Source organism: Leopardus geoffroyi, chromosome E2 (assembly GCF_018350155.1).
Source record: "Leopardus geoffroyi isolate Oge1 chromosome E2, O.geoffroyi_Oge1_pat1.0, whole genome shotgun sequence".
NCBI classification, from domain to species: Eukaryota; Metazoa; Chordata; class Mammalia; order Carnivora; family Felidae; genus Leopardus; species Leopardus geoffroyi.
In genome coordinates, this window is record NC_059335.1 from 33,484,392 (window position 1) to 33,507,234 (window position 22,843).

At 45.2% G+C, this 22,843-nt stretch overlaps 1 protein-coding gene across 2 annotated transcripts in view; it reads left to right on the plus strand.

Annotated features, from left to right (window-relative positions):
- Positions 1–22,843, plus strand: part of GNAO1 (G protein subunit alpha o1) — a 173,809-nt gene that overhangs the window by 1,890 nt on the left and 149,076 nt on the right. The window lies entirely within an intron of this gene.

Consider the following 22,843-nt stretch of genomic DNA (forward strand, 5'->3'; position numbering starts at 1 on the left):
TCCTGACCGGCAGTTTTCCTTCACTCTGTGGCCTTTATCAATGTATTTATTTACACTCTGCATAGGCCATGTTCCATGTAATCTACCCACAATGCGGATTTCAGGCCCCACTTGCCACCGCCCCCTTCTGCCTTAGATATCAGTTTCCCCTCCTAATTAACTGGGGGTGGATTTGAGTGATGGTTGAAAATTAAAACAAAATGGGATATTTCTTCCCTTCCACACTTTCTCAGTAAGGAGCCTCGCCCCTCCTTCTCACTCTCAGGCTTGCTTCTTGCCCCATCCATTGGGCAATTCCTAGCGAGCCCACAGACAGCTTTGCTTGGGAGGGGGTGGCCTGCGGGGAAGGGGTGGATGCCCTCAGGGCCTCCCGGCCCTGCTGCTTCCGTTGGCCTGTCAGTTCGGGACGGAGGAGTTCGTTAAGACCATTTAGCGAGGATTCCACGTCCCTTTGCTGTGACACCTTCGTGCACACACAGCTCCTAATTAGGGGTTGCTGTGCAGTAAACAAAAATGATTATTTTTCAACTTGACAGAATAGCTGAAGTAATTGCATCCCGTAGGAAAACAATGGAAAATAAAAACCCCTTTGGCGGAAAGGTGGGTGGGAATCGAAGCATGCTTGCGGTTTCAGAACCAAGATGCAAAAAATCTTGCATGTGTAACAGGCATGACAAGCGGGTTCTAGGCGGCGCCATGATGGTAGGGAGTAGCGACTAGGAGACAATTCCCCCCACCCCACCCCGTCTGTTTGACATATTCTTATTTTCGTTAGAGAGCTCCCTGGGGCTTTCTTTGCAGAGGCCCCTCGGCTCGCCGCACCCCTCTGAGCCACGGGTAATTTGGCCTGGGGCTTCTCTGGAGCTCGTGCAGCCCAAATGGATGGAGAGGCGGGGCCGAGGGAATTGCTCTTTGCAACAAGGTGCATGTTGCATCTGCCTGGAGCCCTTGCAGGTCGGTAAATGCAAGCAGCGCCACCCCTCTCTCCCAAAGGGGGATGTTTCAAAACTTAAGAAGTCTGTAATCTGCAGTGGTGGCCTCGGAGCCGGGTAGAAGCCCCAGCCACAGGGGCTGGGTGAGGTTTCAGGCGTTGCGAGTGGTGGACAGCGCCCAGCTGAGGCCGGAAAAGTCGATGGGGCTCAGCTCGGTGACGCTCGGCTCAGCTCGGTGCGGGCTGGGCGCGGGGCTCGGAGGGACTCGGCAGTGTTCGGAACGGAGTCGGGGCCCCAGCGGAGAGAACCCGAGCCGCTTCGGAGGGGGCCGAAGGCATTCGGAAAGACTCGTGGGAGGACTGGGGCGGGGTGGGGGGGTGAGAACGAAGGAGGGAGGTATGCTAGAGTCTGCAAATTAACTTTGCGTCCACCAAAGCAACTCCCTACCTGCTTTTCCTGAACATGCCCCATAAATTAGGTTGATTTAATAAGAAGTTTAAAAATATATACTGACTCCCCCAAAGGGTACCTCACCTTTTTTATTCAAAGAGAGCTGAGCTCTCTGAGGAAATAGGTGTGCCATTTTAAAATGAAAATTCCTAATTATATACTGGGGCAGGGAATCTTAAATGAAGGCTGTATGTAGACTTCCCCGGAAAGTCATATGTGTCTCAGATTTAGTTACACTGAGGAAGACAAAAAAGTCAAGCCTTTCATGTTTGAGATGGTTAAATCAGATATCTGAACATTTCTTCTCTTTTCCCTGTACTCCCCACTTTTGTTACTCCCACAGAACACCTTTTTGTAGAAAAATGTCAGGCAAAACTGAGGTAAAACTATAATTTTTTTAAACACACCAACTCTTTAGGAAATAGGCTATGTTTGTTCAAAAGGTCAATCAGAAAGATTTCTGGCCCTGTAAATTTTGCCACAAGGGACCCTGGCATCCTGTCCTCCTGAAGCATTCATGAATGGCAGCTTTTCCTGTGAGCCCTCCAGCTTGGCTTGAAATAAATCAGATCAGGGCCTTGTGCCAAGCTGGATGCAGGACTTGTTTTATTAACCACAAAATGTGGGATTGGTGTCACTGTATCCTAGTGACAAATTCTTTTGAGTCCTCCTTTGCAGAGATGATTTTCCTGATCGCCACGACTGAGAATCACTTGAGTCAGGAGACCTGTATCGTGGGTGGGGCTGGGCCCAAAAATGTAGGTGCCATTTCCAGAAAGCAGTTTTGGACTTGTCTGTGCAGTGTGATTAGTGACCGACCTATCAGGCCATACATATGAATTAATTCGGATGTTGCTTTATTTTACCCAGGTAGATGAAATTAAAGAGTTCTCCATGGGTGATGCCCTGTGAGAACTTGATGATTTCCTAAGGGGGCCTTGGGCTTAATAGTTTCTGTTGGACAGAGAGAAAGAATATTGATATTCAGACATCTCCAGACCCTTTTAAACCAGCGTTTTCAGAAGAGCAAAGAGCATTCCATTTAGCCTGTTTTCTCATCCATGTTGTGGCGTGCTGATTAGAAGGAATAGGCTTCCATATATGCCATAGTAATTGAAGTTATATGATAAAGGGCTAACTGATGCTACTTAAAACAAAGTATTAGCACACACATCAGCCTAGAAATGTTGCAGGAGACCAACCTTTGCAATTCTTTTGCTTGATACATGTTGTAATGGGAAACTTACAGCCATTAAAGAGATGCCACAGATGAGACTGTCATTTTAGAAGCCTGATTCTTAGTACTTTATTAAATTTGTTAAAAGTTTCATTTGAACATAGCTTGCTGGGCTGTTGTTGTTGTGCTTTTTTGCATATGTGATCGTGAGCTAGTGTTTGGGAGTTCTGGCTCAGACAATCCAAAACATTTCAGTTCTAAGAAATAACAATCATTGAAAGAGCACAAATAAAATTTTACACACACCATGAACAGTGACCTTTTTAAATATGTGGTATTTAACTTGTGCTTGTGAGGAGCCGATGACCTCACCTGTGATATGGGCCTCATCATTTTTGCAATCCATGGGACTGTTTTATTCAAACTAATCAAAATTTTATTTTTTATTTCTTTTACTTATTTATTTATTTTTTGATGTTTGTTTATTTTTGAGAGAGCAAGAGCATGAGTAGGGGAGGGGCAGAGAGAGAGGGAGACACAGAATTCGAAGCAGGCTCCAGGCTCTGAACTGAGCTGTCAGCACAGAGCCCTACATGGGGCTTGAACTCACGAACCGTGAGATCATGACCGGAGACGAAGTCGGTTGCTTAACTGACTGAGCCACCCAGGCACCCCTGGACTAATCAAAATTTTAAAAGGAGGTGTTCATTTTATTTAATTACCAAAATCCTTACCAAGAAATCTCTTAAAGAATTATAGTTTGTGAAGTATGAAATCAATAGAATATCCTTTTTAGTGACTTCCCGTTTTGAACAAACAGTGACAAGTGCTTGGGCATTCTACCTGATGAAAATGTAAAATGAGCTGTGGAGGTGCTATAAGAACTGCAGTTTGCCCTCATTTGAGGTGTTGAGTTCCCTGTGATGTCACATTCAGGCTCCCTGTGTCTGGAGCATTAGGTGGACTTTTAGGAGATAGGGAGTTGGAAGGTGGCAATGAGGTGTGGCTTACAAGCTGCTGGCTTTAAATATAAATGGACAAAGTAAAATGGAGTACTCTGGATGTGCACTCATTCCCAAGGTGCCTGCTCAGTGCCATTGTAAAACAAATGCCAGGATTTGTCCAGTGAAGACGTCATTTCTTGTACAAATATCCCAGCCCTTATAGTGGGTTATGATTCAGAGGACAGACCCCATCCTGTTGGAGAAGGTAGTCTTTTAAAACGTCACCTCCTCCATGGGGCGCCTGGGTGGCTCAGTCGGTTGAGCGTCCGACTTCAGCTCGGGTCATGATCTCACGGTCCATGAGTTCAAGCCCCGCATCGGGCTCTGTGCTGACAGCTCAGAGCCTGGGCCTGCTTCAGATTCTGTGTCTCCTTCTCTCTCTGCCCCTCCCCTGCTCACACTCTGTCTCTCTTAAAAATAAATAAACATTAAAAAATAAATAAATAAAATGTCACCTCCTGCCAAAAGCTGGTGGCTTCCTCCCACCAGCTGACCCTGCTTTTGTAACTAGGGTGTCTTCTGTTTGGCTTAGGTTCACAACAAGCCTGTGTTCAGTCAGCACACTGCTGTTCAGTACCTCCCGAATGGCAGTAATGAGTGGAAGGGAATGGCCACTTGCAGCCATTACTCTGTAAAAAGTGCAGCCATCTAAAAGGGCGTTTCCTGCATGTCCCCAAAGGGTCCCATGTTGAGGCAGCACTCCGGAGAACCACCCTTCTAGATTTGTGGACTTGTTATTTCTGCAATCATCTCTTTGGCTGCTTTGCCCCTCCCCCTTCCTCCCTTCTCCATGTTTATTCAAATGGATGCACCTTGCTCTCTGGAGACAGCATGAGCGCAAACAGAATGTCGGATCAAGTAGCAGATGAGTTCTCCTTCGCTGATGGATGGTGCTCTCTCCTTGCTTACTGTTCACTGAGCTGTAAATACCAGCAGACCTTCTTGCCAGAAAAGTAGCAAACAGTCCACCTGATCTCCTCAGGAGTCAGCCATGGAACTCTTGAACTTGAGTTACCTGTTGGATTCTGAAGTAGAACCTGTCTGTTTGTTAAAAGGGTTGTTTCTGACTAGATTACATGGATGAGGCTTCATTTGGGATTGCCATGGCTCTAAAGGAATCAGAATTTCTGTTCTCTCTCCGTGTGGGACTAGATTACATTTATAGTGCTCAAAGTCAGAGTACTGGCTTGTTTCTTTACCACTCGGAACTCCCCAGATTATGATTGTTCTCCTTAGTACACCACATCTGCTAAAGATAGGACGGGGTCACTCATGTTTCTCAGCTGCTCACAGCACTCTATCTCTATGAACACTGGAGATTTAATGTGAGTAGAATAAGGTCCTGTTTTTCTGACATGTGGTCAGTCCATCTGGATGCAGGGACTGGGTTAGCTGTCTCCCAGGGTGTCTTCAGGGTCTCCTGTCTAATGAAGCTAGACAGATCATTATCACAAGAGCACGTCGTGATCTGAAAGACAGTAGACAAGCTGGGAAGCGGATGATTTCAAAATGAAAAAAGACATTTTGGAAAGGGTTACCCCCAAACTTGACACTAGCAAAGAACAGCTTTTGATTTTGACGAAAGGAAGCTGTGTGTGTGTGTGTGTGAGCACGTGTGTACACACATGCTACGTGAGTTTAAAAACACTGGATAGTATGAGAAGAGCACTTTACCTTACTTATGGACTGCATCACCATAAACACGTTGACGGTATTCAAATGATCTCCATTCTAAGAATTTGTTTAAATTTGTATCACATTCTTATTTTATCTATCCTGTGCTTCTTGCGCATAGTACACAGTACTGGTTAGAAAAGATACCGTCCGGCAAATCAGTCATTAGTGTAGAGGGGGAAGAGAGGAAGGAGCAGTGGCCTGTTACCGGTTCAAAGAAAAGCTAGTTTTTTTTTTCGAGAAGGAGTTTAGCATGCTTCTCTAAAATTGAGAGGTGATTAAGAGCGTGGACGCTGGAACCAGACTGCCTAGCATCAAATCTTAGCTCTACCACTGACTAGGTGTTAGTAACTTAAACAAGTTACTTTATTTTTTGTTCCTTAGTTTCAGTGCCTTTGCCTATAAAAATGGAGCTGATAATAAAAACACCACCTAAAGGAGTTGTTGTGGGCAAATGCCCTTATAACAGTGTTCTAGAAATCACTATACAGACGTCAGCTATAGTTTTCATTCCTTTGATTGATTAGTGGGTGTTCCCTTCCCATATGGAGTTGTCTTTTCAAGTATGTGGGCCTTGTCTTCCTTAAAAGCCAGAAGGGGAGTGCAGTGGTTCATGCTTATGGCTTCTCCCCCTTGGTGCTCTGCAGTACGAGTTATATAATAAACTGTGTTGTCATAACTGATGTGACATTTTTGATGGTGCAGCTGCTTCAACCCAAGAAGCTGGAGTGATGTCACAAAGAGTGGGAAAGAGCACTGGACCAGGAGTTAAGGCTAGTGGCTCCTCCCGCCACCTGCCCCTCTGGGGGTACTGTTTCCCCCAGCTCCTTCCCTGTTTTAAGTGGCCCATGAAATCGGGAGCTACCTTCATGTCAGGGTCTTGAGGTCTTTGATGCAAGGTTCTAAACATAAAAGCATCATTTATAGTTCCATCCTGCGGTGGGGGGGTGGGGAGCAGGGTAGGGGGTACCCATGAAAGCTCTTTGAAGGCCAAGATGATTGTAGAAAAGCGACCTCAACCACAAAGCTTTGTCAGCCAAGAAAGTCGTAGTCCTGAGAGGCATTTTGAGGAAACCACCTCTAACCAAACTCTTCATGCAGATGTGGTTCTCAAACCAAAGAGGAGGATCCGAAAGTATCCTGCTGGTGAAAAACAGGATGTTTCTGGGAGGAGAGCCCCAGTGACATGTTAGAGGGAGAAGTGGTTTGTCGGTGGCTTCCAGGAGTCTTAGAAATAGAGACAGCCTGGCCCCACCAGGGGTGGCTGCAGGTGAAGGAACTTGCTTGGGTTCAGGTGCCTCAGATCCCAGGGGTCTGCCCGCAGACCAGTAAACGGGGAGGATCAGTAGAACTGTGTTTTAGTTTTGACTCATTCTCTGATTCGACTTTGGGCAGGTCGTTTAGCCCCTCGGAGCCTTGGTTTGTTCATCTCTTAATTAGAACGTAGGCTTTCACCACAGGATCTCTCAGGCCTCTTTCAGGTTCTTAGCTCTAAGATCCAGTAAATGCAGAGAGAAACCTAGAAGCCTGAAATGCAGGGGGGAATAGTGGGAGTATTTACCGCCCACAGCTTTTATCTGCTGAGCCATCTTTAGTTCTAATTTTCTTTACAGAGGAGAGGAAAAACATTGTGCTTTTCATAGCACACACAAAAAAATAATAAAGTAAAATAAAATCCTGCAAGGCTAATAGTGCCCTGAATTTGTCCCCCTACTCGCTTAATTTCTTAACCAAGAAGGAGGAAAGACAAAAGGGGAATAGTATGTAAGGATAGTATTCCATGGCAAGAATTTACCCTGGATTCTCTGCCCATGTCATAGCCAATTGACAGGCTTTCTGTGGAAAATTGATACTTCACAGGGACAGCTTCCCCATGTCATAAAATCAACTCTGGGTCACCCGCCTCCAGAGGCTCAGAGCACTAATGTTTATTACACATTGTAAATTAATTATGTGTTTAATATATCTGTCTCCTTTTCTAGTCTTGGTGCCCCTTCCTTACCAGGGCTTCCTAAAGCAGAGATGGTGACTTCTTTTTGCTCATAATACAGCACTGAGTGCAATGTCTGGCACACAGGAGGTGCTTCACAAATGCTTGCTAAATGAAGAAAAGAGAAAGAAATGAGGTTCACAGGGAATGCAAACTCATTTCTACATAAGCCAGCATAATAACATTGAAAGCCTTTGATGCTCATAGCGTTGATCATTTTCAATCCAATCCATTATCCTCATTTGTTTTTTCACATCAACCTATGTGGAAATACAGTCATCAACTCCATCTTACAGATGAGGAAGTGAAGCTCAGAGAAGTTGGGTGGCTTGCTCGAGACCACACAGCTTCGTAAGGCCACAATTTGTTTAATTGCAAAGCCTATGTCCTTTCCATTCTAACACTACGTGGTCCTTACTAGACCACCACCAGTGTGGACAAAAGAGAGCTGGCAGACTGGGACCCAGTGCCCATCAGCAAATGGGATGTCACTAACTTTGGTTGAGATCAGTGGCTGAGAGAATAGCAAGTGTTTGATTGGTGCTGGATTTTTGGAGGTGGAGGTGGTGGCCGTCCTCACATATGACATTAATTCTGACACCAGAGTGTTTCCTAACCCTCATCTGGACAGCCTCTGAAATAATTTTCTGTTGCTGCCTCAGAAATGTGGGCCATTTGTGGGTGCTGCCACTGAAGACTTTGGCTTTGGTAGAAGCAGGTGATTCAGAGGAGACTTGAGAAAGACAGGATAGTAGTATATACATCCATTCAACCACCTTCCATCCATCCATCCATCCATCCATCCATCTTTTCATCCACAAGCATTTACTGAGCATTTATCAAATGCTGGACATATGCATGGTGTCATGGAAGTAGAGAGGAAGGCCTCAGTCCTTGCCCTTAAGGAATTCAGCCTAAAGGGAGTTACGTGTAAAAGACGCTTATTCTTCAGAGCAAGCAGCCAGTTCTCCCCACAGGAGATTGGAGGCCACCAAATCTAGGCAGGAAGTTTGGGTAGAAAATGACACATCGGCTGAGTCCTAAAAACTAGTGGTAGTTAGCCAGGTGGAAAAGGGAATCCCAAGGGGTGCCTGGGTGTCTCAGTTGGTTAAGCGTCTGACTTCAGCTCAGGTCATGATCTCACAGTTCGTGAGTTGGAGCCTCACATCAGGCTCTCTGCTGACAGCTCAGAGCCTGAAGCCTGCTTCAGATTCTGTCTCTGTCCCTCTCTCTCCCCCTCCCTCACTCATGCTCTGCCTCTCTCTCCCAAAAATAATAATTAAAAAACAAAACAAAAGAAGGAATGCCAGGCAGAGGGACTAACATGTAAAAAGGTGCTAAGATATGTCACCACACGAAGCAGGCTGAGGATGTAAAATACTTGATTTGAGGAGTGTCCAGAGATGAAGGATGAAAGAGGAGACAGAGATAGATTGTGAAGGGCCTTGTCTGTTGTGCTAATAACTTTAGATTTTATTCTGAATACAATGAGATGGCACAGAAGGGCTTTTTTTTAATTGAGGTGTGATTAACAACATCATATTACTTCCAGGTGTACAATGTAATGATTTGATATTTGCATAAATTGCAGAATGATCACCACAATAAGTCCAGTTAACATCCATCACCACACATGGTTACAGATGTTTTTCTTGTGATGAGAACTTTCAAGAACCATAGGGTTCTAAGGAAATGGGTGGCAGGATCATTTTTTGCACTTTAGGAAGATCACCTATGTGGACTAGAGAGAATCATGTCCAGAGGTTAAGAAACCATGTGGAAATTTATTTCTGTGACCCAGGTGGGAATAGATTAAGAAGAAACTCAAAGGAGTGGAATGGGAAAAGGGTATTTGGGCAGTGGAATAATTGAACTTACTTGATTAGTTGAAAGGGGATTGGGGAGGAGCTCCATTTTAAAGGATATAGACAAGGGGGCACCCACCTAGCTCAGTTGGTAGAGCATGAGACTCTTGATCTCAGGGTTGTGAGTTTGAGCCCTATGTTGTGTGTAGAGATTGCCTTAAAAAATAAATAAATAAAGGATATAGACAAGACTGGGTCCAGGATTCCTGGTTTGGGCTACTGGTGGGATGACAGTGCCATTCCCTGAGATGGAGGAATGCTGGAGGGAGAAGGAAGGCTTGGAGAGAGAAATGAAGACTTAATTTTGTTCACGTTGGTGATTTTTGTGGATCAGCCAAGTGGAGATCCCTGGCAGGCAGTCAGATATGTGGAGTAGGGTGTAGGACACACTTGGGGAGAAGGATCAGTTTGGAATTCTGTGGTGCTGTGGGCAGTGGGAGCCATGGCTCCCAAGTCGGTAACCTCACCAGGCTGAGTGAAAAGGCAGAGGATGCACCCCCTGCCACGTGCACACACCCCAGCTCCAGGATGTGACAGTCATTTAGGAAGAGGAGCCTGCGAGGGAAACTGAGAAGGGATGAGCTGAAGGATGGAAAAGAAACCGAGGTAGAGCAGCAGCATGAAAGCCAAGGAAGGAAGGGGTTAATTGAGTCAGATACTGCAGTAGTCAAATAAGCTGAAGACGGACACATGTCCAGTGGGTCTGGAAAGTTGTTGGTGAACTTGGCCAGAGCAATTCCGGTGGAGTGGCAGGAGAAAAGCCAAATTGCAGTAGGAGTTAAGTAAGTGGTACTGAGGAAGTGGAGGCTGTGAATGGAGACTCCTGGAAAAGAAACCTGGGTTCTAGAAAGAAAGGGACAGAGGGAGGCAGGAATGCAGTGAACAGGGTTGAGCAGAGGCTTTATTGTTCATTTGGCTAGCAAGGTGGGACCTGGATCCACTGAGAAGCAGAAAAGGAAGAGCCCAGATGGAGGGAGATGTTGAAGGTATGGGAAAAAAGAAGTGATAGAAGGAGCAGAGCCCTAAGAGGATGGGCAGAAACAGGGTGCAGAGTATGGTTGAGCGACCTGATGTTGATGTGAATGTGTGTCACCTGCCCTGAGACTGCCAGAGGGGCCGTAAGGATAGGGAGATAGGGAGTGCATAGGGAAATTTGGAGGCGGATGGTGGGCACAAGATGTTGAGGGAGTTCCTGCCTTATCTTTTTTTCTCAAGTAAGGAGCATTAAAAAGCAGCTGTGCTCATTTACTGGCACACACCAAAGGCTGGTAACCTTTCTTCCATTCAAACCATTCATTTATTCATTTACCCAGTATTTATCTAGCACCTGGTATGTGTTAGGCACTGTTCTAGGAGCTTGGAGATTCAGTGGTAAGTAAGCAAGTCAAGTCCCAGGGGACTCAGGAAAGAACTTCATAAACAAATATTCAGGCACCGTAATTGCAGACTGAAAGATTTTCTGGAGCCACACCTTTGGTTAAGACCTTTTGCTGATCACCAAGGGATCCAATTCCTGCCGTTAGAGAGTTGAGTCAGTTGAAGGAAACAAACTGGTGCGGTGAAAGCACAGAAGAGACAATGGCAGAGTTTAATTTGGACAAGGGCTTAGAATTACACATGCCTCAAGACAGCTAGGTGGAGAAATGAGAGTTCAGCGGACACCCATTGTTTTACTCTTTCCAGGCTGCTCCGGTGAGGCTGCCCATCACTGCCCCCTGCCACTTGAAGATAAGAAGTGAGTGTGTGACTCAGGCCTTGCCATTCACAAAATCCCATTCTCCTGGCCACAGTGATTGGAGGATGGGATATGACTCAATCCAAGCCAGACAGAGTCCTTCTTTGGAATTTTATAGTCAGTAGGGGAAACAAGCTCTTCATCAAAGGTCTTCACTGGGTTGGAGTGATGAAAGCCTAGAGCTGCCTGTGGCCACATTTCCACGTCTCCATTACACTGCAAGGAGGAAGTTCGCTTCACATGGGAAAGACTGAGGCTTTAAGAGACTGGGGCGTGAGGGAGGGAATGAGGAGAAGACAGAAAGAGACAGAGGAAGCCAGAAAGACATCCGATGATAATTATTATAATCTCTGAAGCTGCCTCTATGGACCTGAAAGTTATGTGAACTAATAAATCCTTGCTTTTACATAAACTAATGTGAGCTGGAATTCTCTCCTCTTCACGCGGGAAGAAGAAACAGTGTGAGCTAAAGCACAGAAGCAGTACTCCACTGTGCAGGGCACCATCAGGGAGCAGTGAGCAGTCTTACATGACCGAAGCATTGGGGTTTTGTGGGACTATAAGGAGAAGTGGTTAGAAAAGAAGAGTGGAGCTACATTGTGAGGGTTCCCAGACCGCCTTGCCAAGGTGTATATACTTTGAATACAGATTAGGGTGCCTTTCCCTCTGTGGTAGGGTAGTAGGGTGCCAAGCTGGCAGAGCTTGAAGAGGAAGAGTAGACAAGAGGCTTAAAAGCAGAGAGATTTTTGTAGTCTGAACTAGGAAATTGGAAGGAAGGGCCACAAGGAACGGGGTGGGGAAGAGATTTTGGAGGCGGAGTAGGTGAGACCTGTTGTCTGCTTGAGTATGGGGGAAGAGTAGATCAGAGGAGTCCTCCACGTTTTGAATCTGGTGTTGGAGTTTAGTGATGACATCAAGTTAAGAGGCATAAGAACAAGGAGAGGGGTAATAGTAGAAGGAAGAGGGCAAGTCAGACCACAAGCACGAATTTTGGCTCCTTGAAGGATAACATTTATGTTCCGCTCCCAGTGTTCGGTAGTCTTTTTAGGAAGTCATTCTAGCATTTGGAAGGGAGGTCAGGGCTGGAAGGAGGACTGGGCTCAGCTGCCATGCACAGTAAGGCCATGAGAGCAGATGCAGTTTCCCTGGGGTGGTATGCACATGGAGAGGAGAAGGGTCCCCTTCCCCCGCCCCCAGTTGTGGAGGTGAGCTGGGAAACCTGCCTTCGGTAAGCTCTAGACTCCTAAGAAGCTCCAACTGGGAAAAGGGGCTGGGAGTCAGAGGAGTGGAGGAGAACCCTGCTGGGCGCTCTGCAGGCAGGGACTGTGCCTTGGTTAGTTCTGTGTGGCAGCACGGATCTGTTCTATGGTGGTTCTGTTCCCTGGCATTGCCAAGCTAGATAAGGACTGAGAAGGAGCTATTGTGTTTGGTGATGGAGGCTTTCAAAAGAGCAGTTTCAGTGGAGGGAAAGGGAGAGAAGCCAAACTCAAGAACATTTTAGGGTGGATAAGTCTGGCCTAGGAGTAAAGAAACCTGAGTGCTACCCCAACTCAGTCCCTATTTAGCTTGGTGGCCCCAGGCAAGTTCCGGAGCTTCCCTAGGCCTTAGTATCTTCACATATAACGTTAGAAAACTAGACCGGATATTCTATAAGCTCTTGCTCAAATCTTGAGGTCGTAGTTTAAATTTTGCTGTCCAACAAAACAGATGTTCTCGTGGCAGAGGAATTCCCTGCCTTCTCCCTTGGCCACCCCCAACTGAGATAATAAATTATAACAAAATTAAGCTTTTAGAAGTCTAGTGCTAATTGAGAAAGAAAACTGGGACATCAGCTTAGGGAATTGTGGACACCAGTGCATGTGCGTCCACGTGTACTCTCCATTGAGAGTGTGGAGCCCTGTGCGGGAGGAATATGACTCCGAATGGTATCAGGGTTTACGAGACCAGAGTCCTATGTTGCTTTTCCCTGGGGAGGAGTGCTGAAGATGTTCCTGGAATGCAAAGACAAAACAACCTTGGGGGTCCCCTCTTTGTGAGCTCACATGGCTAGGAGAAAGAAGATTTGTAGCCTGAGCTGGCTGTGTGTGGGAGCGCCAGCCAGGGTAGGCAAAGAAGAGCTGGAGGGACCCATGCCTCAGGAGAGAAACAAGCCTGAGGGCAAGTGTAAGGGAGGTGCTGGCTCTATCTCTCAGGCACCCTGTGGCCCTGTCAGTCGGGGGGCTCTGGGTAGATGGTAGAAAGGCATCTGGTTCTGAGTCATTCCTGGTCTTCTACCTTTTTTCCCTGGTGTACAAAAAGGCCTGTCTTTTTTGAACCCTTTCCTAGAAGTATCAACTATGTGGACCTCACTATTCCCTAACTTCTTTGGCACATGTCCGTTCATTCTGTGAGTACTGGTGTTAGACCAATCGTGTGTTGGCGCTGAGTTTCCAGAAACAGAGCTCTTAGGAAAACTGACAAGCTGCCTGCCCTCAAGGACCTTACAGTTTTGGAGAAGGGAGATAGTAAACAGGTAAATGAATGAGCAAGGTCATTTCAGACAGTGATATGTTCTAAAGGAGGAAATAAGGCTTAAAAACAAGAGAGTGGTCGGCAGAAATGAAGGATAGGGAAGCAGGTCAAAAAAGATCTGAGGAACAGGGAATAGAAGCAGAAGCCCAGAGGCAGAAATGAGCAGAAAGAAGGCTAGAGAGGCTGGACCTTAGGAAAGGAAAAGTGACACAAAATGGGATTAAAGAAGCTGGTGCGGGGCACCTGGGTGGCTCAGTCCGTTGAGCGTCCTACTTCGGCTCAGGTCATGATCCATGAGTTCGAGCCCCACATCGGGCTCTGTGCTGACAGCTCAGAGCCAGGAGCCTGCTTCGGATTCTGTGACTCCCTCTCTTTCTGTCCCCCCCCCCCCCCCCCTGCTCACAGTCTGTCTGTCTCTCTCTCTCTCTCTCACTCTCTCTCTCTCTTAAAATAAACATTAAAAAAAAAAAACATTTAAAAAGAAGCTGGCAGGGTGGGGTGCCATTGTTCAAGGCCTGGTGGCCATGCCAAGAGAAGCATTTAGATTTCATGCTGAATGCCATGGGCGGTTGAAATAGGGGACAACTTGACCTGACTTATGTATTAAAAGATCCGTCTGCATTCTGGAAAAAGCAAAATCATAGGGACAGAAATCATATCACTGTTTTGGGGGGATGGCAGGAAAGAGGACTACAAAGGGGCACAAGGGAACTTTCAGAGGCGATAGAAATATCTGTCTCTTAATCATACGGTGGTTGCACAACCATCTATGTTTATCAAAACTAGTCAAACTGCATACCTAAAAAGGGTGAATTTACTTTAATCAAATTATAATTCAATAATCCTGACTTGTCAAGTGTACATTATTTAGTTTAACAAATTTTAGTGAGCCTTAACAAAATCCCTTTGGCTGCTTTGTGGAAGATGGAGCACACAGGCCTTGCACAGTCTAAGCAGTACCCCCACTGCTGGTCCCACGATTGAGCCTATATTATGTGCCGTACCTGGTGGCTTTCTCATCAGTTTATTGATGTGTGTTCCCAGTTTTCCTGTTTTACTTAGCTTTCCTTTATAATTGGCTTGAGAACTCAATGTGGGTAGAAACCATCTGCTTCCTTTGTGTGGGCCCATGGTAGATACTGTTACATATTATTTTCCTTACATTTGAATGGCACTTGAGAGTTTACAAGCTGCTTCCACATTCATTATCACCTTTGGGCCTTACAACAGTCCTGTCAGGCTGCATAGACACCCCTGGATCCCCATCTTACAGAAACTGAGATGAAAAGAAGTCAGTGTAGCAGTATCAGAGAAGTGTGAAATTTGGCAATCTTAGCTTTGCCGTGTGTTGACTACCAGTGTGATTTGGGGAGAATTATTTAGTCTCCCTGAACCCCAGTTTCTTAATTATTAAAAAGAGATAAAGAGGAAACACACTGCAGCTATGCTGTGAGGATTGAATGAGGTAACAGAGCTGAAAGCACTGAGCACATAGTTGAAATTAACTCAGTGTGAGCTATTTATATCATTTTTACTATCAGAGAAGACAGATTTATTCAAGACGATGTGGTCAGTACATGATGGAACTCAAGCCCAGTTCTTCTGATTCCAGGTGTGTGTCTCCTTCCGCCACATCACTCAGTGCATTCTTACTGGTTGGCAATTGATTGGTCCTGGGCTAATTAATTTTTTTTTAATTTTTTAAAATGTTTTTATTTATTTTTGAGACAGAGAGAGACAGAGCATGAGCAGGGGGCGGGCAGAGAGAGAGGGAGACACAGAGTCCAAAGCAGGCTCCAGGCTCTGAGCTGTCAGCACAGAGTCCGACACGGGGCTCGAACTCACAGGCTGTGAGATCATGACTTGAGCCGAAGTCGGACACTCAACTGACTGAGCCACCCAGGCACCCCTATCCTGGGCTAATTAATTACTCTTTACCAAGTTAGATCTTTCAATGCAGTCATTGATTAATTCAACAAATACTTATTGAGCCCCCACCGTGTGCTCAACACTGCATACGATGTGATGGTGAGCCAAGACAGGCTGGTTCTCTGCCTTGAGAACAGAGATGCCCTTACAATTAATAAGCACCATAGCCAGGATGCTGAGGGCATTCCTTCATCAGTTTGGGGTGTGGGAAGACTTCCTGGAGGAGGTACATAGAAAATGTCTTTTTTTTTAACAACGAAAAAGTCTTTTTTATTGTGACATAAATATACATGCAAAGTGTGCATTTGTTTTAAAAGGCAAACGTTCATGTAAGCTTCACTAGGTAAAAAACTAGGATGTTCCTAATAGCCAGGAAAGTTCCCTAAATATCCCTTCTTGATCCCTACTACCTTGATTTTCATGGTGTTTCTTTGCCTTCTTGTAGAGTTTACCACCTATGTATGTATCCTGTAATCATAGAGTTCAGTTTTTCCTGGTCTGGATGTAATTAGAATCATACTGTTATATATTATTAAGTCTTATATCTTTTCTTCGATATTGCATTTGTATTATTCATCCATGTTGTACATAACTGCAGTCCATTTATTTTCATTGCTATATAATATGCTATAGCATTCTCTTCTGAATATTTATAATTTTTCTGTGTAGCATTCACAAATATTTGTGTGTATTGATGAATATGCTATATATTATTGACTTCACTACTATATAATATACATTGTTATTTGCTGGCTATGACAATACTGTAATTTATTTATCCATTCTACTGTTGATGTACCTTTGGGTTATTTTGAGTTTTGGGCAATTGTGAAGGATAGTGCTATGAACACCTATGCGGATATATATCCTAAGGCACATGCATTAGGATGTGAAGTGTTCTTTGAAGTGGAATTACTGGGAATCTTCACCATTATTGCCACATTATTTTCCAAAGTGGCTATTCCATTTTATACTTGCACTAGCAGACAGAATTCCTGTTGTTCTAAATTCTTGCCAATATTTGGTATGGTCAAACTTTAAAATTTTTGCCAACTGTGATGGTAAGCAGTAGTATTTCATTGTGCTTTTACTTTACAAATTCTAGCAGCTTTTCACATATTTTTTGGACATTTGATTTCCTCTTTTGAGAAACACCTGTGCTTTTATTACTTTTTAAATTAGGTTGTAATTTTATTAGTAATTTTTAGGCATTCTTTATATGTTCTGGATACTAGTCCTTTTCCAGTGTTGTTCATTACAGATATTACCTCCCATTCATTCTCTGGCTTGGTTTTTCGCTTTGTTAATGGTGAACTGTGATAAAAAGATGTTCTTATTTTTAACGTAGTCAGAGTTTTCGGTATTCCCCTTTTTGATTATTGTTTTTTGTGTCCTATTTGAGAAATCTTTCTTTCTTTATCTCTAAGTGATAAAAGCTACCCTCTTTTATCCTCCTGTTCAAAAAGCTTTGAAGCTTTTTTCTTCCATATTTAGGTTTTTAATTCACCTGTAATTCTTGTATGTGGTATAAGATAGAGGTCTTGTTTTATTTTTTTTCCCTAATAGACACCTGTTTGTGCCAGCATTGCTTATCCAAAAGGCCATTTTTTCAGGCACTGTTCTGTAGAACCACCTCTATTTTAAGTCATGTGTTTATATATGCAGAGACCTGTTTCTTGTCTCTTTAGACCATTCCACTGGACTCTATTCCTATGTCAGTGCCATGCTGTCTTGATTACTACAACTTTGTAACATGTCTTGATGTTTAGCAAATCCCGTCTCTTCTCATGGTCATCTTCATCAATGTTTGGCTGTTCTCAGCCCTGTGTGTTTGCATGTAAATATTAGACTCGGTTTATGATACTAATCTGTTTGGGTAGAATTGACATCTTTAGATTTGACATCTTTAAATCTTAAGTTTTGCTGACCCATGAACATGTTATATTTCACCATTTATTTAGGTTGTCATAATTTCTTTCAGAAATACTTACATTGCCCATAGAGATCTCATATACTTTTTGTTAGATTTATAGCTAGATACTTGATATTTACAGTGGTCTTATAACTGCCTTTTTTGAATTGCAGTTTGTATTTGTTGCTGGTCTAGAGAAATACAACAGATTGCGTATTGATTTTGTATTCATCAACCTTACTTAATTTTTATATAAATTCTAATGGTTAATCTGTAGATTATGAGGCCCAGAGAAGGGAGTAACCTGTCTAGGTTCCCATGGCCTTGCTAGTAACAGAGCAAGAATGAGTGTGGTCCCATTTTTCCCATTTCTGCTTCCCAATGACTGTTCAGGAAGGGTTGGGGTAGAAGGACACAGCTGGGGAGAAGGCAATCACATTTACCAAACACCTGTTATTTACAGTGCTTACTACATATGTGAACTTAACTTACTGGAGGCTGATTTTTGGTTATCCCCATTTTATAGATGAAGGAAGTGAGATGCAGAGAGCCTATTCGAAATATTTGTTCAGGGTCACACCTTGGTTTATCACTGAGAGGACATTCCAAAGTTGGAGGTTTCTCTTTCATGCATGTACCAGTTTGCACACCTTCTGTATACGATTTTAGATACCCACAGAAGTCTTTGGGCCTCCTCCCCTCAACCAGGCTGTCTCCTGGGCCTCCGCCCTGTGCAGATCTGCCTCTAATAAAGCTGTGCTATTGTCTTCAGACTCACACAGGCCTGCTTATTGTCAGCTCCTAGGTTGAGTTCCTACCCAAAGTCCTGAGATCATTTTCATCCTGCCCTCTCGAACCCCCCCACATGGTTCCCTCCCAACTGAGAAAATTAGTTCACAAGTTGTTGGGTTCTAGGAACCAAATTAGGAGTTGGCCTGGGCATCTTGTTTCGGTCCTGACTTGAAAATATGGTTGCGGTTTTATGACTCTACTTTGTTATACAGTGGACTAGAGAGAATTTATGGTTGCAGTCCTTCCTGGCACCCCTTCCCCCAGGCTGACTGATTGGTGGGAGCTGCCTGCACGCAAAGAGGAGGTTTGCTGTTACTGGCTGTGCAAAGGAATTGTGAAATGCTGTTTGTGAACGCAGCCCAGCAGTGCTCTATTCAGTGTGACAGCTTCCTACTTGGGAACACACAGCCCTTCACAGGGTGACTGTAAATTATGCAACTCCGGAGCTAAACAATGAGGACTAATGGGGAAAAGGAAGGGACAGACTGGATTTCAGCCTGGATCTGCAGTGGTAGAGTGCAAGCTTAGGCTACTTGGCGATCCATGGGAGGAAGGTCTTTAGCAATTGAGAAAAGCCAGGAAGTCCTGTCACAGTGCTACTTGTGAGAGTGGGTTTTACTTTTTTAAAAATGTAAATGTTCTTTCAAACTCTGTTTATCAATTCAGGGAGCGTTTTAGAAACTAGGAGAGACATTTACAAAAGAAAGTAGTCATATGTTGTTACCCAAAGTAATTGAATGCTGTACACAGTATTTAACCTTTGTCCTCATGGCCCCAAATGATCATTTTTTCCTTACTGCTTTGTGCTAAAAGTCAGCAGTGCCCCTCAGGGCAATTGATGTACAGACCATTTCCCACCCCCTGGCCCCCCTGCCCTGCCCCCATGGTCTTAGAATGCAATTAACTCCACTTTGATATGCTTTATATAATTTTCCTGTCTCTTCACTTGCTGTCATCTGTCATGCCTTGATGCTTTCTGTGTTCCTACCTCAAGCCTTATTTCCCTTCTCTTGTTCTACTCTGAATCTGTAATGGCCTGGAAAACTACGTGACTGGGTCTGTCACAAGAGTGTGTAGGGCAAGAATAAATAAGGTATAAGTGAGGACCCCTTCTACAAGTAGAGTACTTGTGCTTTAGTGCCCAGACCTCTCTGCACTCCTGCCTCTTAACGGCATGGCATTAAGTATGTAAAACTGAGTTGGCAACCATGAAATGCTCTACAAATGTACATGATGGTGAAAGGGTTGCTGTTGTTGTGCAGTCTGGTGCTCAGAGTTCTTCATTGTCCTTCATGATTCCTGGCAGGGTTCAGATTCACAGAAATTGTTGGACAAGTAGCTTCCAGATAAGAGTGATGCACTGTCATTTGCTACAAAAGATGTTGGGCTGGCCTTAGCAGCCAGGAGGCTGGTATGAAGAACCTCTGTGGTGAAAGGGTTCTGCTGGGCCCTTTCTGTAAAATGACACAGGCACACATGGGTGCCACAGGGGTCAGCTGTGTGATCGACAGGGCCATCCCTGGGAACCCTCCGCAGTGGCGGGCATCACAGACATCCGCTCACCTGCATGAGAACTTAAGGTCACTTGGCAAATCCAGGCCAGACCCAGTCGCTACTTTCAGGAGACCAGCACTGAGGGAGAGGGTGGGCCGCTCCTTCCTGCTGGTCTCCTAGCAGAGGAGGTCATCACTGGCCCTGGCTCTGCCGCCTGCTCTGCCACAGCACAGTTCCCAGACCATGAGCCCTGAGGCTTGAACAAGGACAGGAGGCTGTCCTACAGTCGACCTCATTCAGGGCTGCTGACCCAGGTGTGGCCTCGGCCTTAAACACACCAGGCAAGCAAACATGGTGTTGAGGTACAGATTCCCCGGGAACCAGAACCAGGGGGCAGGTCTCCTCACGTACAGCCAGAAAGTTTAGTGGTATACAAGTGAACACGTGTGTTATCCTATTTATTTTAACGTGTTTTAGGACGAAAGGTCCCTAACACATCAATACCGTGGTGTTATAAATAATTGTGGTTTAGGATGCAGTTAAAGTAGCAGGACATTTTTTTTCAAAGGCATAAAAGCCATGAAGGTGGCCAAAAAAATGTTTGGGTAGTGCTATCCTCAGACCTTCTGACAGTATGGGAGTGCTGATTCTGAGCAGGCCTTGCCCTCTAAGGGGCAAAAGAGTGCCTTGGGAAGGCTCCGCCTCTGTTATCTTGGGTAGGTGGTAGCAGTATCTCTTTCCCAGCCCCAGGCCCATGAGCTGCCCCACTCAGTCATCTTCTTCCCCCCACTTGCCCGGCAGGCATGTCTGGGCCTGGCCTGGGGCCCCTCACTACCATCTCTTGCTGAGCCTTTCTCTGGGTGTTGCACATAGCATCTCCTCGTGTGTCTTCCAGAAATTCTGTTTTTGTCCTTCACCATCCTGTTCAACCACTTCATGGTTTCCTCTCACCCTCTGCATAGGATCTACAACTGTCCTTAGCTTTGAGAACTTATCCCAGTCCAGCTTCCCACACTGATCCTGAGCTGTCTCTCATTCTGTATAGAATGCTTGTCTCTGGGATCCACCCATGCCCATGCCTCCATATTGCCTCTGTGCTGGATGCTGAGGCAGGCTTCCTGTCCTCTTCGTGTGCAGGCCTGGCCTCTGAGGGCTGGCTCAGTTCTCATCCGCTCTGGGGGGGGTGGGTGTGTGTGTGGGGGGTGGGCACTCCATTCTCTAAATCACTTTGTATGGGGTGCCTGCACCACAGCATTAGAGTTTTTAAACATGCTGTCATGGTCCCTAACAGATTGCCCTTCTGTTTATCTGGTCACAGACACACGAGCGCACACACTTGCACAGGTACCAGAACAGACTTGCTCACCGCGGGCCTGGCAGAGAGCTCTGCCCGTGAGCCGTTTGGAGAGAAGCAGTTTGAGCATAGTGGGGAAGCGTTCCAGCTCTTGTGCTAGCTCTGCCTGGTCTGAATCCTTGCCGTGCCACCTGTTAACTTTGTGACCCTGGGCAAGTAGGTTTGAGGATGATGTGAAACAGAGTAGAAAGAATTTAGCTCCATACTAAACACCAAATACACATACACTTGGTATGTGTAAGACTTGCTTCTTCGTCTGGGCTTTAAACCTCCTGTGGAAGGAATCCCGATTCATAATCATTTCTACCCCATAAGCCAGATAGGTCTGAGGTGCATAAAGGAATATTCAGGGTAAATTTACATAGTAAGTCAGGTAGCCCATTTACACTGCTCTGAGTTTTCTTGTAAACTGTTGGGCATAGAAGTTTTTGCAATGCTTATGTGAAACTTCAGTATGCATTCGTGGTATGTATTACCTGTATATTTGGGTCCCCAGTGGATTAAGAACTGCTGAGCCTGGGGCACCTGGGTGGCTTGGTCGGTTAAGCATCTGACTCTTGATTTCAGCTCAGGTCATGGTCTCCTGGTTTGTGAAATCAAGCACTGCATCTGACTCTGTGCTGACAGCGTGGAGCCTGCTCAGGATTCTCTCTCCCTCTCTCTGCCCATCCCCTGCTCGCACACACTCTCGCTCTCTCAAAATAAATAAGTAAACTTGAAAAACTAAAAAAAAGAATTGCTGAGCCTACCACATCACAGGCTGGATGGAAAAACTATAGTAAGTGCTCCTTACTGGGCACTTAATATATGCAGGAAGAGGAAAGGGCTCTGCTGCCTGTCCAACTGTGGAGGCAACTTCCATCTCTGACTACATTCCCTTCCTGTCTCCCTTCCCCACAGCCTAGGCCTGTGCCTCTGCTCCCTTGCCCTACACACCTTCACTTTGCAACTCATTCCAGCAAGCGTTAGGGCCAGATTTAAGCAGTAGAGGAGTTTGTGGCAGGGCTACAATGCTAAGCCTTCCTACTGCTAAGGGCAAAAAACCTAAAAGAAGTAATATCTCCATCTAGGCAGTGCTTATGTAGGCTATACATTTAATCTAATCAAATCTGAGGACCTGTACACCTAAGATTTTTGTGTCTTACTATATGTATTGTTCTATATATATTACTCCATGTACAATTTCTCAAGCCTTTAAAAGGCGGTGATAGTATTTTTTGTTAAACAAAGGGCCTGGGAAATTACGCAATGCCCCTCTGAATCTACCAGCCTTGGGAAAGTCTGATTCTGTGGGGAGCAGGTGGGGGTACTCAAAAGAGGAGGACATGCCCACACCCTAGTTTTTCCCCACTCAACTACTAGCATCAGCTTTCTGTGAACTTCCTTCATCCCCCACATTTGTACCTGCAAGTGGAGGACTGGGAAAGGGTGCCCCAGCACCCACTTTGGAGGCCCCGAACTGCCAAGCACCCAAGTTCGTGGTCACAGCCCTCTCTTTGGCACAAACCTTGCCACTGTGAAGCACAGGAATTCATGTCCTTTCTCTGCCATTTGCTGGGCTAGGAATTAGCAAGCCCTTACCCTCTCTGAGCTTCTGAGGTTTTTTACCCCCTGTAAATTGGTGATAAGACCTGTGTTAGTCTTAACAGGAGTAGCAAATGAGATCATGGATGTGAAAGTCTCATAGGACCATAAAACATAAACGTCAATAAAGTACACCCCCAAGGTCAGCTTAATTCCTCTAGTGTTTGAGGGCCCAGGTTTTGAAGAGCAGTAATGTCCAGTGGTTCAGTGTGCAGGCTCTAGAGGCAGCCTGCCTTGGGTTCATTGGCCCTGGCCCTGCCACTTACTAGCTGTATGGCCTTGATAACCTGCTTACTGTCCTGGTGCCTCAGTTTCCTCAGTTGTAAACTGGGGATAATGACAGCACTTGCCCTACAGGGTCGTACTAAGGATTAGAGGAGTTAATCCAGGTAAAGAACTTTGCTCAGGGCTCAATTATGTAGCTAATACTACCATGAGCA